The sequence below is a fragment of the Prorops nasuta genome, unplaced genomic scaffold (genome assembly GCF_024137725.1).
Source record: "Prorops nasuta isolate Cenicafe-Biocafe unplaced genomic scaffold, Cenicafe_Pnas_1.2 PNAS00019, whole genome shotgun sequence".
NCBI classification, from domain to species: domain Eukaryota; kingdom Metazoa; phylum Arthropoda; class Insecta; order Hymenoptera; family Bethylidae; genus Prorops; species Prorops nasuta.
This window is the reverse complement of record NW_027116816.1, coordinates 3,944,312-3,957,406: the sequence shown is the minus strand read 5'-3', so window position 1 is coordinate 3,957,406 and position 13,095 is coordinate 3,944,312. Positions and strand designations below refer to the sequence as shown.

Below are 13,095 nucleotides of genomic sequence, written 5' to 3'. Positions count from 1 at the left end.
TACGCGTAAGCTTTTTCCTTCCCCTTTCCAAACCGCTTCGCCGGTGCTATTCTCCTTTCTTCTTTCCTTTGTCAAATTTACCAAAAGCTTTTTTCTGCCTCTGTCCTATCGTACCACAAATTCAAACAAACAAAGACGGCCGAGACAGCATGCGATATATATATATAGCTATAGACATATACATATATACATTATAATGGAATTGTTCGATAACGGAAGACTCTCAATCGTGAATAGGACGCTACTATACGTAGTTTCAATGAATTTACAGCTGATTCTGCGCAGCTTGCAGCAACTTATCTTTCTTTGTTTTTCACTTATGGGAAACTGTCGTCGATGCAATAAAACTTTGGTCCATCCTATTCCGATGGAAGTAAAGTTTGCAGCAGTGTACGGAGAGGGGGGTGAGTTTTAGGAGTGGGTACCTGGATAAAAGGGGGTGGGGGCGTGCTGAAAGGGTCATCGCAGGACGTCGATCCTTTCGTTACGTCATTATCGTGTTCGAGGACGCAATATGTCGCGAGTTTGTTACCGCTAGCGCGATCATTCGCGGCAGTTTCCTCCTCTCTTCTCTTCTCTTCTTGTTTTTCTTCAATACCCCTCCCCCACTCCACCTCCTTGTACGACCTCGTTACGTTGCAACGTGCACTCCCATTAGAGGAAAATTGATAGTGACTATCTCTCTTCCTCTGGCCAAGTCCTGCACTTCCTTCACACCCCTCTCTTCCTTCCTCTTACCTACTCACCCTCCCTTAGTGCCCTACTTCAACCCGTTCAACCCCCCTAAGCCATCCTCCCTCGTGCCGAGCAAGCAGGACGCGGTGTGTAAAGGCTCAAGTAGGAGAATTAACGAGACCACGGCACACCGAGACATTAACGATCGGAACGATCATTGGACCTGAATTATGTTTCGACCGAACATCCCTTATTCCCTTCTACGTCCCTATAAGCGGGATCATTAATGCGATTCTCGTAAAACGAACAAATGTCAAGATAGTGGAATCTATCTTTCTTGGACGAAAATGAGATTGTGGGTTTACAGAGCAAGATTTTAATAGTAAAAAAGGGATTTCTGTTTGTGATCTATTTTTTCGTCATTTAATTGTTATTATTCTTAATAATAAATATCTTATAGAATATATTATAAACAAAGCCATAGGTTTGTTACAGCTTTCCTTCTACTGATATATTTACGAATAGTCGTGTTCAGTTTTTAACATATGTTATCCATCAAAGAAAACGATAAATTTTAGTAAATTCTTATAAGATTTACCACAGTAAATTTATATTGTTAATTATACGAGCGAACGAGTGAGATAATTAAACGAGTGCAAAGATATAGCAACATTAAATTGGCATAGTTAACCGATTACGAAGCGAAGTATTAGGAAAGAGTAATTACAGCATAATTAAATAACTTGTTTTATAGCAGTTTTCACGTGGATTATGGTGGATATTGATTTCCGATAAGATGTTGGTTAAATGGATTCTTAGGCAACAAGGTTTACTGGCAAGGCAATGATTGAAGCTGAATTCTCCTCGAAGCGATGAGTGGAACGCACGTCATTAGAAAGACTATCAAATAATACCAAAGTTTGTTCAAGGAGAGAAAGGAAACGGTGAGACGTTCTCGCTCATTATTGGTTTACTGATACGCGTTATCTCTCATAGTTAAAATCAAGACTGTGCTGAGTAAATTCTGTGTTCCGCGATCGAGACATCCCGCCCCCTTTTATTAGCCTGAGTATAAATTTTATGAAGAAATTTAATAAATCAATGTATTTTGAGCTCGTGCTGCACGTTGACAAGAGTACACGACAGGCAATTTTCTTCGGTGACTATTAAAAGCTGAAAGATAGACCAGGTAAACAGGGCTAAATAATGGAGCAAACATATCGGAGACCTGATCTTTACCGAACGTTGAATTCATGGCTGAAAAAAGTAAGCTAAAGATAGAAATATGTTTCATGGTTTTGCAGACAGAAAAACGGTTAAAAAATACAGTTAAAATGTTGTCAGAGAACTATTAAAAATAACAGTTTTTTGCTTTTCCATATCGAGTGGTACGTATATAGACGCTCGATCGTGTTGGGTCGAACACGTGTGTGTGTGTGTGTGTGTGTGTGTACAAGCCATTGTAAAAAGGTTGACATATAGTGCGCTATATAGAATATGCACACACGCACATGTGGGTAAAGCCATTAGAATGACCGAAGCCTTAAAACATCGATATACGATCCCGTTTATAAAGGACATAGTACTCACTTTAAATGCAGGAGAAACGCAATACTCCGTTATTGTTACAGCAGCTCGATGAAAATGGCTTTCTGAAACTACTTCGCTTCCCGGATAATCGTCAAGGGAGTCGATAATTCTGTCAAAGACTAGACAGCTATAATGTGACCGATAACTATAGTATACTGCTGCTGCTGTAATTTAACCCTTGACATACTCCTATAAAAATCGACTAATCAGACTACCGAAATAATAATTTAAGAGTTTTCACGTAACATTATTCATGAAACAAGTTGTCCTGCAAATCAGGATTCCTGATGAGATATCGTGTTGCTAACTGGTAATAAAAGTCTAAATTTTAAAATCTGTATCCACGGTAAATCGTGCTATAAATCACAGGACGAGAAGTAAAATGTGTCCTTTTAAATGAGGAAAAAGTCAAAGTAATTAATCTCAATTTTTCTGGAGATTTTTTGTCGATGAGCAATCGGGAAATGGCCAGCTATAATTCAACGTTTGTCTTTAGGAGTGAAGAAGCTGCGGGAAATGTTGGTGTTACTGGTAATGGCGGTGGTGCTGGTGGTGGTGGTGTAGTGGTGTGGGTTCAAACGCCGCACATAATTTCGGGCTCTGTCGGGGCGACATAAAGGGGACCGTAAAAAGGAACTTCGCGTTACGAAGGAAAGACCGGAAATTAATGCCATCCCGCCACTTCCTATAGAGGAAGAAGTGTGGGTGAAGGGTAGTTGGTCGAAGATCTCTAATGTCTTCGTCGGAAGACCAGGTTCTCCGCAAAATTGATGCTTTCGTCACGCAATTTCAACCGCCAGCTCTTTCAAACTGCACAAGGATTGCTAACTCCAAGTCCACTGACCCTCGGTCAATCAAAAATTCTCCCTATGTCGTAGGATTTAAAAATGATCAAACAAAAGGAACATCTATATATATATATATATATATTCTCGACATTCCCACTGAAAAGCATTCACCACAGTCAGATCGTGAACCTCTCTCTTTTATACCTATATAATATTTCTACAAACTTTCTTTAACGTATAATGGCTCGTATAAAAAGATTCAAGAGATCACAACTAAAACTATCCTTATAAAACTTGTTTACAGAATACTAATACTGAGTTGATAGTGTATTTTACTGGTAGCATCACTGCACATACCACGTAAGTTAGCAACATTTAAAGCAAAATTAATTAATAAAAAATCAATTGGCAAACAGTCAACACATGTTAATTAACGAAAATCAGAATTCATTTGCATTCGGGAGTGTGGGGCAGAATTCGTAAATAGACTAACGAAAGTTAAACGGTCGTTTTCAGGATGAAAACTGTTTTACGTACAGTGGAAGTCTGAGAGGAGTAGCAACAAAGATTGAGTTTTGATCGGTCGGGTCACCTGAGTCAGAGAGAGAGAGAGAGAGAGAGAGTAAGAGGGGAGGGGGGATGCTGCTTGATAGCATTAGTTAATCGTCTAAACTTTTAGCAGAGATTCGTCCTTTTCACCACAGCGCAACCACTCTCTTTCCATCATCATCCCTCCCCCTTCATTAAACTTCTTCTATTGTCCGTAATAACTATTTGCCATTCAAACTTTGTTTGCCTCAAACAATCAAGATTTTAGAATAAAATTGTGCTGAAATAAAAATGAAAATCCAGGAATCTGGCATACTACGATCTTTTCAGATTGATTCGAACTCCAAATGGTCAATATTTAAAACTGCATGACATGATGCTTTTATCGTAAAAATCTGCTGTCGGAATAACTTCAAAACCAATTTACCCGATATGTTTACTCCCATGCTTGCATTAAATTTCGGTGAAAAAACTTTCATAATGCTGGTGTCGATATCGATGCCTCTTCACGTTTATTTAATCTTTCAAAAACAGAGTTGAGCGCATGAGAAAACAGAAGGAGACTTTATTCTCAGGGATGTAAAACGCTTAGTTAGGATATCATTAAATATTATTAAAACAGCTGAACTACCTAAATATTAATTGTGTAAAACAGTCGGGAAGACCAAAGCGCACCGTGACATTTGACAATTGTGAAATGTTGTCTAATTCTATTCTTAAAGATTAAAAATTAACCTCGAAAATAATAAAATCCATCTGAGGGAAGTGACAGAATTTTTTAGTTTGCACAGATTTGAATTATTGTACAATAGTGATTTTTTTTATATTATATCACGAATTTTTACAATCTCCCCTACTCTCACAAGTTTTTGTTTATTTTTATAAAAAAAATAATAGGGAACGTTAAAAATTTGAAAGAAAAAATCCTTTTGTAAAGAAAAGTAATAGAGGTGGAAGGAGAAGAAAAGAGATAGGATATATCGACAATTTCGAATATTCCATGCACCAGTGATAAATCCCTCAAAAATTGAAAATTGCTTCTCAAAACCTGCGCTGAGAGAAGGTCGCAAACATTTTCCGGTGGGTGGAATATTTATGGTTGCCGGTACCACATTTATGGTTGACTGGACGAGAAACAGCTCTGTAGCCATCTCGTACGTTTCTAGAGATCATAAATAATCGACAGCACCAATGTTTCCAGTGATTTACGAATGATCTGCTCATATTTTTCGCCAGTGAACGCAATCGTCCACTGGCCACATTCAGATGACATTATATTAATACACTGACCATTGTATTATTCGGAAACCAAACGGAAAAATCGAATTTTGTTTCAAATTATACCTGATCCCTCGAAAACCATGCAATATCAACAACCTCGTATATGTAGCCTGCTGTTTTTAAACCATTAAAATTTTTACAAAAAGATAAACTTTAATATATTCAACGTTATAACAGAAAGACTATAAAAATATTTTCAATAATCATTTATTCAACAATTTGTATTTAAAGCTAAATTCTTTGATAAATTAAGAACAAATATTGATGTAGCTAGTCGGAATGTCAGAAAGGATCTCGTGACTTCGATAGACGGAGTCAATAAGGACGTAAGGAAGAATGGATGAGTGAGGAGAATTCAGATTTGAACAGGTAGCTAGATACTAGAAGGAAGAATAATAGTATATCAAAAATGTGCTACGTACTTGTATTTGTTCAACGAAATAAGTCAATATGTACCTATATATAGACGTACATAATATTTTACTTACTACATTTATTATTATTTATAAATTCTCTGTATTGATTATTGTATCTGATAATGATATATATTCCCTGCACTCACTCGGTTTAATTTAGTACTAATTGATGCGCCAAGATTAATTTTCGTGGACTGTATAGAGACATTCGAATGTGCATGTATGTATGTGTACAATAAAAATTACTCCGCATTAAGAAGACAGGATTGAACGGGAGCATCGATATCAGTTTGATTTACAGCGCCATATTTCTCTAGCAAATCTTTGCCCTCGTATCAGAAATTCCCCGGGGACCGCATGCAGACATCGTACAGGCTATGACACAAATGTTTTTGTTGAAAAATACATATAGTCTCGTTAAAAGATTAAATATATATTATTTCACAATGTTAAATATTAAGTAGCATAAATATAACTTGTTTATATATAAATATATCATTTATTTATACTTCAATATAAACCCTTTTATATTCAATTTATCCACATGTACCACATGAGATAACATTTGAAATCATGAATTCGTGACTTTTCAGAATTTAGCTTACAGTCGTCGCAAAAATCTATAGCTTTATTCAACCTTCGAGTGATTACGGTGAAAACCATCGAGTGGTCTCCCCAGAGTCTTGAATATGAAAGACACTTCACCCACATTTATGCAATTGCTGCTACTGCGAGTAATTAAAGATACTCTTAATTTTTTCATGTCTCTGGTGTTAAAATCAAACAATTCGTGTAGCAACAATATTCACAAAAGGAATTTGATTTTCTATAATATACGTATAATAATTCCACATAATTTATTATCGAGCACTGTCCGTTGTACAAATACATTTCTCATCCAAATTAAAAGTTAAAGAGTATATATTAATAGAAATTTCAAACATCCCTTAGCATTCCGAAAACGTTTTCCGCCAGATATTTCATATAACGTTATTAAGAATGAATAAATTAACATTCATATCAGAGTTCCATTATAATGAGATGAATGATTGTTGCAATATGAAATTCTTGAGCATTACTGGATCGTATGAAGAGATTCTTTGTTATTATAATGAGCCGAAGGATTAAAATGAAATAGGGAAAAATGGAAAGTATGCGAAAGAATTAATTCAGGCATCTTCGGATTCGAATAAGAAATTCATTACGGTGAAGTGCACATCGTAAGACATTCTTATATCTGGTGACTCGACGTCAGCGTCGCGACGCCACGTTCTTCAAGGAAGTTTCTCTCCATCGAGAGGCTTCCCTCCAGTTTCCTTCCTACACGTCCTTTCACCCTCTCGTACGTCTCTTCGTAATTCCCTCGCACCGCGGTGCCATCCTCCCTCGTACTCCGCCATTACCGGACTATCCGCTTCGCTCCGCGTCACTTGCTATGTGTCTCCGAGCGAAACGGAGTTAACCGGAAATTCGACGTATCCAGGCTAACCGTCTTTCAAAACCCTCGACGTGCCATGCCATCGCTAATCAACAACGAACTACATGCATTGCATTATTCTACCTATCCAATATACTCCATTGCCCCCTCTCCCCTACGAAACTACCTTACCTCGCTAACCCCCCCCCCCTCCCCCCTCGCTCCTTAATTTGCTATTCACCTCTTCTCCTGCAATCACTTTATATCGATCTATAATCCCCAAACTCACCGCTAAAACCAAATTACCCGTAATCCAATAAAATCTTCTTTACCCTCCTTATTTTATTTTATATACTTCTCTCTTATATACTTATACATATGTATAATACTAAATTCAAATAACGTGAATTTTTTTTGTTTTCACCTAACGAAGTCCTATTATAAAATATGTACTACCATCCACACCACTGCTAAGCTCTGAAACTTTATTTTCCCATTACTTTCTTATTCACCCCTACGATTACCGGATATTGATCAGTTATTGGTAAACTCACCCTTATATCGAAATTGACTAACCTGGGATACACTTTTCTTCTTTATGGCAAGTTTTATGTAAATATTATAGCATAAGCCTGCTGAGGCAGCAAGTTTGAATTGATGTATTGTTTCTCAATTAAGGCTACACTGTAAAATTCGTGATCGATTTTCACGAACAAATTTGTCAACAGTAGCATGAAAACTTTGAGTAAAAACCTTGTAGTACTTATTTTTAACGGAATGAAAACTGGATTTATAGGAAATTGTATTGTTTTATATCGTATAGGCTTTTCCTTCCTGCAATTCGATTTTCGCAGCTAGTATTTGCATCCTGTTCTCGAAAAGGATATTTCTCAATGCAAAGAGACAAGCAGTTGTTTCAGAAAAGCTGTCCCTTAACTTCAGAAGATCATCCTGTCTGACTCCTTAGCGCCCTTCACCTGCAACGACTGTTCTTCCTCACTCCAGACTCTTATCAAATTTCTTTCATTCTGCCTGTGAAGATCTTGCTTTCCATCAACCTCTTTTCTTCTTCCTGCTACCACTCCCACACTACCCCAAGTTTTTAAATTCTCGCTATTTTCTTAAATTTCAATCCACTTGATACAATTGAATCGAATTAATTTTGCTTCATTAAATTCGACTGTTTCGATGGAGTTCATACGAATTGTGAGGAAAGTCTGAAAACAGTCGAATATCTCGGAAATTAAACGTTTTGGAAAAAAAATCAGCATTATCATAATCTGATTTGTTCGATGTAATATGATTACATGCACGGTGCTCCTGGATATAAATAGAAGAAAATGAACGATCGGCGAAGCGAAGTAAGTAATGAAAGATTGGAGTAATCGAACTATGTAGAGGAAAATTTGATTTGCACCTTCAACGTTCAGTATGATTACCTGTTATCTAACGGGTCAAGGGAATCTTGGATGATCCCAGGAAGGTCCTTCGGTGCTACCGTTTGTAAGATACCCACGGAGGGAAAATGGGTTCGGAGGGGGTTGGAACAAGTAAAAGAGGGATGAAGAGCAGGGAAAGGCAGGGGAAAGGGGTTGGGCAAGATAAAAAGGGGATTAAGATGCGGGTCCCCTAGACCTTCTACCTCGCCTTCTACCTTTTCGTGTAATTGTAAACTCGCACTCGCGCGGACCATAAATTTCTTTCCTCCTGGCTTACTTTTAAAATTTAGTATTCCCGCGCAGCTCAACCCTTACTCCTTTGCCGTGCCATTGTACCGCACCGAAAAACTCCAAAGAACTCCAAATAATTCTAACCATCCCTGCCTCACCCAGCTTTTACCCCCACCCTCCTAACTTTCTTACCACCCTCTTTACCCCGTCCACCCACGCCTTTCCTTGATACATCGATAAGAAACCAAGTTGAATCCCGTTACTCCCACCCAACTTTTACTTACTTTACATTTTTTTTCCCTTCACATCATACGTAAGCAAACTTTTTATTGCACCATAAACGCAATATTCTGGCTGCATATTTACTACAACCATTTTAACTTAATTTTCCAATTTTCTATCTCGCCTGCTTTATCGGAGGCACGCCCTTTGCATCCCTTTGCTTATATTACTTCTTAAAGCATAATATTGTTTTTCGAGAGAAAACACTTATCGCGTGAATTGATTATTTAAGTTATGCTACATTGACAAAGATGTGCTCGACGCTTAGCACTGGCCTCTCGTTTCGATACAAAGCTTCCATTCACAAAGAATGGTCCAGCAGTCTCTCACCATAACAGCACTGAGCAGAACATTGATCTCTGGTATACATAGCAGCTGGTACTCATCAGTGATAATGACCGAATTAATTATATCGTTGAAGACTTTGGTCTTTATTAAAACCTTGACTAGTATACACCCACACATTATTTTCAGTCCAAACGAGCTTTAGATAAGAAAGCACGCTACTTTTAATATCTTCCTTCTAGCTAAAGTGTAATTTATGCAGAGGTATGCCGGACTTTTATACCATCAGCTAATATGCTCCCTCGAATGCTAGTTATTTTACTCGGTAGTTCGATATTAATAAAAATCATTTACAGTTCTCATTTACAAAACATAGCATTTTATCTCATTTTTGTTATTATAGCTGCTGCACTCGAAAAATTGTAACCCATTATAATTAATTGAGCAGAAATATTCAATGGGCATCGTGTAATTTGAACTCCGACACTTGGCACAGGAATTTAGATTAGTGGAAAATCTGATGGTGGATCATGTATTCATAAGGAAGGTGTCACTGAAGAGATTTGGAGCACTAGTTCCAGGAACAGCTGACAACCATCGGTAACGCTTATATATTATATACTTAGTTAGTGATTACACTATGCCTCTATCATACTACTCTAAATTCCCAGTAGCAACAGCTGTGCAGACACGGCTCCACTTCCGAATCCATAGAAACCATTCTGTACTTTCGGATCACTGAGAAACTTGGACGAAGTTTCTCCGTAGAGTATAGTCAAGTGAATTTGTTTGCTAAATTTTATGCAGGAAAAAGTGAACAGCGTGATGTTAGTTGGGATGCAATAAGAAAAACAAACGATGCATGTAAACGAATTGTATAAATTAAATTACAGATAAACAGATTAAATGGATAGATGAAAGGGGCAATCGGATTAGCCTGCAAGTTTTACGTGGAATAAATGGAACGAGCTAATAAATTCATTTGTTAGATAAGAATGAAAGAGTTGAATGTGAAAATGGTGCAAAAAATATCATCCTTCTTAATGGATAAACTGCAATGTAGATAAGCGAGTTACTCTATAGAGGCATGACAAGTTTTACCGTGTATGCTTTGGAAGCCAATAGCTAAAGAAATTAATGTAACATAGGAAGCTTGCAGGAATTTTAATTACACTTCGTGTTAATGAAATCCCTTATCCTCAAAACCACCCCTTTTCATCTTAAGGCGCTTCTTACAAACCTATACATTGTTAATCGTATACAAATAATGAGATTGAAAATAAAGCGAAGGACGCGCGGTGCATCAAAATGTTTTACGAATTATCGATCATCGTAAGTAATTACATGGACCAGTGGTGAACACCAATAAATGTTATTACGCGCCGAGAGTTAATTTCCGAGAAAGCCAATCAGTATCCACTGCTGCAAATGTCAACGCCTTCTCGCTTAATGCATAAATTACTGTTTTACGCTCCTTTTTGTCACGGTCAAGATATAATCTCTCAAGCGGATTGCGTTAAATCTAATTGCAAATTGGACCAAGAGAATCTGTTTTTTTTTTTTTTTACTAAAGTTAACGCTCAATTGGCTTTATACGTGAAACTGATACGACGTTTTAGCGTTTTCTCTTTGGTTTTGAACAAAGTTATAAAAATATATAGAATTATAAAATTAGCGAAAGAAAATGAGTCATATTTCGAGTTTTATTGCCATTGGCAATTATTGAAAAAGCCAAAATGGGTTTAAAGTGTCCTATGGAACTTTTACGTGTACTGATTACACACCGATGGATTTATTCATGATTTCAGTTTCTTCCATTTTCCCAAAACGTGGAGCAACTACGATCAACGGGACATTGGCACTGAGCCAGATTAAGCCCGAAGCTTTTCTACTTCAAACGAAGTAAACCAGTAGAGTTTACATTTCACCTATGATTGCATAAAATATCTTTACTTCCAAACATGATTTAACATTTCGAGATTTGGCTGGAAACCATACGTTCAAAATCTTTTAAAAAATTATAATCGAGGTGCTCGTGGATAAAAATTTATATAATTTTATTGCTTTCGTATAATAAAATTCTAAATTCTGTATAACGCTTGATTAAAAAAAAATATCACAATTACTTCTTTATTAATCCAGACCACAGAATTTCCTAGCTATAATTTCCCTAGAACTATAATTGCTATCTTTGAAATACTAATGAAAAATTATAATATAACTTATACTATGTTTATATTCATGCTATATATCGAAATATAGAATAGCTACTGTATCGAATGTTGTATTGATTAAATTTAGTAGGTCGATAGTCGCGAAAAAGTCAATTTTCTACCTTGTTGATTTCTTCCTCGTCTGTGATCACTTCATGTTCACTCCAAGTCTTGGCTGAAGCAGGAGCGCGTTCGTAGAATTTGCAGAAACCCCCGAGAATCCCGTTCGAGAGCCAGACTTCGAATGAACGATCGGCTATAGAAATTTACCGTCAACTGGCTTAAAACACTGATGTTTCACGTTTGCAAGCTCGACTCTCAACGTAAATCGATTTATCTTCTCGATTGAACTTCAAAGCACCAGAACCTTGAAAACGTAAATGTCAAAGAGTTTTACGAACGCTATTTAAATCACTGAAATCCTGCAGTCCCGAGTAATGGCGGAAGGGAAGAAGGAGAAATTTAATTAGAAAAAAGCTTTCAAGCACTACCAGATATTTTGCAGAAACGTTGGCTGGGAGACAGTTTCCTTTTCCTTCAACGACTGCGCGGCACCAATATTCTTCGATCCTCGACGATCCCAACTGACCTTGAAGCACCGATGCCAAGCGAACAAATTAAGGAGAGACCCAAAGCACCGTCTCGCAAATAGCCGAAGCTTCAAAGAGTTTCCATTGCGAGAAGCTTGCAGCTCCGATCGGATATCGAGCTATCCTGAATGGCCTTCGGCGACCTTGAAGAGGTCAAAGAACTTTCGCCCGTGAATGTCGAAGAATTTTAGGTTTCACTTGGATCATAGTTTGATTAGGAGCTGCAGGAACAATGAATAACTTGGGATCCGTGTGGAGACGGAGAGCGTTGGTGAGTTAGAAATGTGGAAAGGTCGTTTAAGGGGAACAAGTGAGCTCGACTGCAGCGGAGACAGATACGCGGTGACGTCCGCGCGTGCACTGAGAGTAGAGTCGAACTCGAGAGTAGTCAGTAGAGAGAGTCTCTAAACTGAAGTCTGACGTTACGCGCTCCCCCGGCAGTCGACGCTCCGCCAATTAGAATAGATGCAGGGGAAACAGACAGTACGGTATAGTCAGTAGTCAGTCCCAGTCCTAGTCAGTCCACTGACACATCGTTTGCCTTGCGTCACGCTGCTCGTCAAACTTGGAAGCGCGCACGGCTACCACAAGCAACAACACACTCTCAACTCTTTCCAACTCCACTTTCAACGTCCGTCCACTCGTACACCTTGCTTGCCTATGAGTCTGACTCTAACGGTCTAACTTCTCTCCCTGTGCTGGCTCGTTGCCATGACTACTGAGCACGCGCGACGCCACTCTCCGCACCAACACTACGAACCACTGCTCATCCCAGCCTCGGCTTACACACCCCACACCCCAATGTCACACCTATTATTTTACTCACACAGCTTTCGCTTCTAACACTGTCTTTCTCAATTTCCAATACAAGCGTTAGAAAGCTTCTAGTAAATTTGTTTCTTTTCTCTCACTCTCTCTCTCTCTCTTTTTTTTAATTTCAAGCTGTGAAACCAAATACGCGTGGATCTTTGTTGTATGGATAGCGACAATCTTTTAATTCGTAATTTTCTTTATCTAGGATATTTTCTTTTAGTAGAGAGCTTGCAGTTTCGTCCTGTATAAATAATTTTATCGTAGCAGTGGAAATTATTTTCGTTTTCACGAGACTTGCAGGTTTTAACGCACGAATATCTATATTAGTGTCTCGTGTGGGCTTGCATTCTGCGACCAACGACCCCTTTGAAGGATCCTAAACGTTCGAAATATGCCGGTAAAAGGAGAACAAAAGCTGTGGAGAGACGCTCGGTAATGCAAATTCTTCAACAAATTGCATTTCTTTTTATTAAGCTTTGAGCTATTATTGCACTGCATTTTGCGTTCTACTTTAAGTTAGTAGTGG

The 13,095-nt window shown here is 38.0% G+C and overlaps 1 protein-coding gene across 2 annotated transcripts in view; it reads right to left on the bottom strand.

Moving 5' to 3' along the window:
• The window catches only part of LOC136780393 (protein rhomboid-like), a 68,592-nt gene extending 56,203 nt beyond the window's left edge, over positions 1 to 12,389 (bottom strand). Inside the window, exons 1-2 of one of the 2 annotated variants that reach the window (XM_066738711.1) lie at positions 11,658 to 12,389; positions 11,289 to 11,533 (exon numbers count right to left, since the gene is read on the bottom strand). The gene's annotated coding sequence lies outside the window, so the exon portion shown is untranslated. Of the gene's footprint in view, positions 1 to 11,288 lie in introns of both variants that reach the window. The other variant, XM_066738710.1, reaches the window with a different exon arrangement.
• Positions 12,390 to 13,095: the final 706 nt, after the last annotated feature.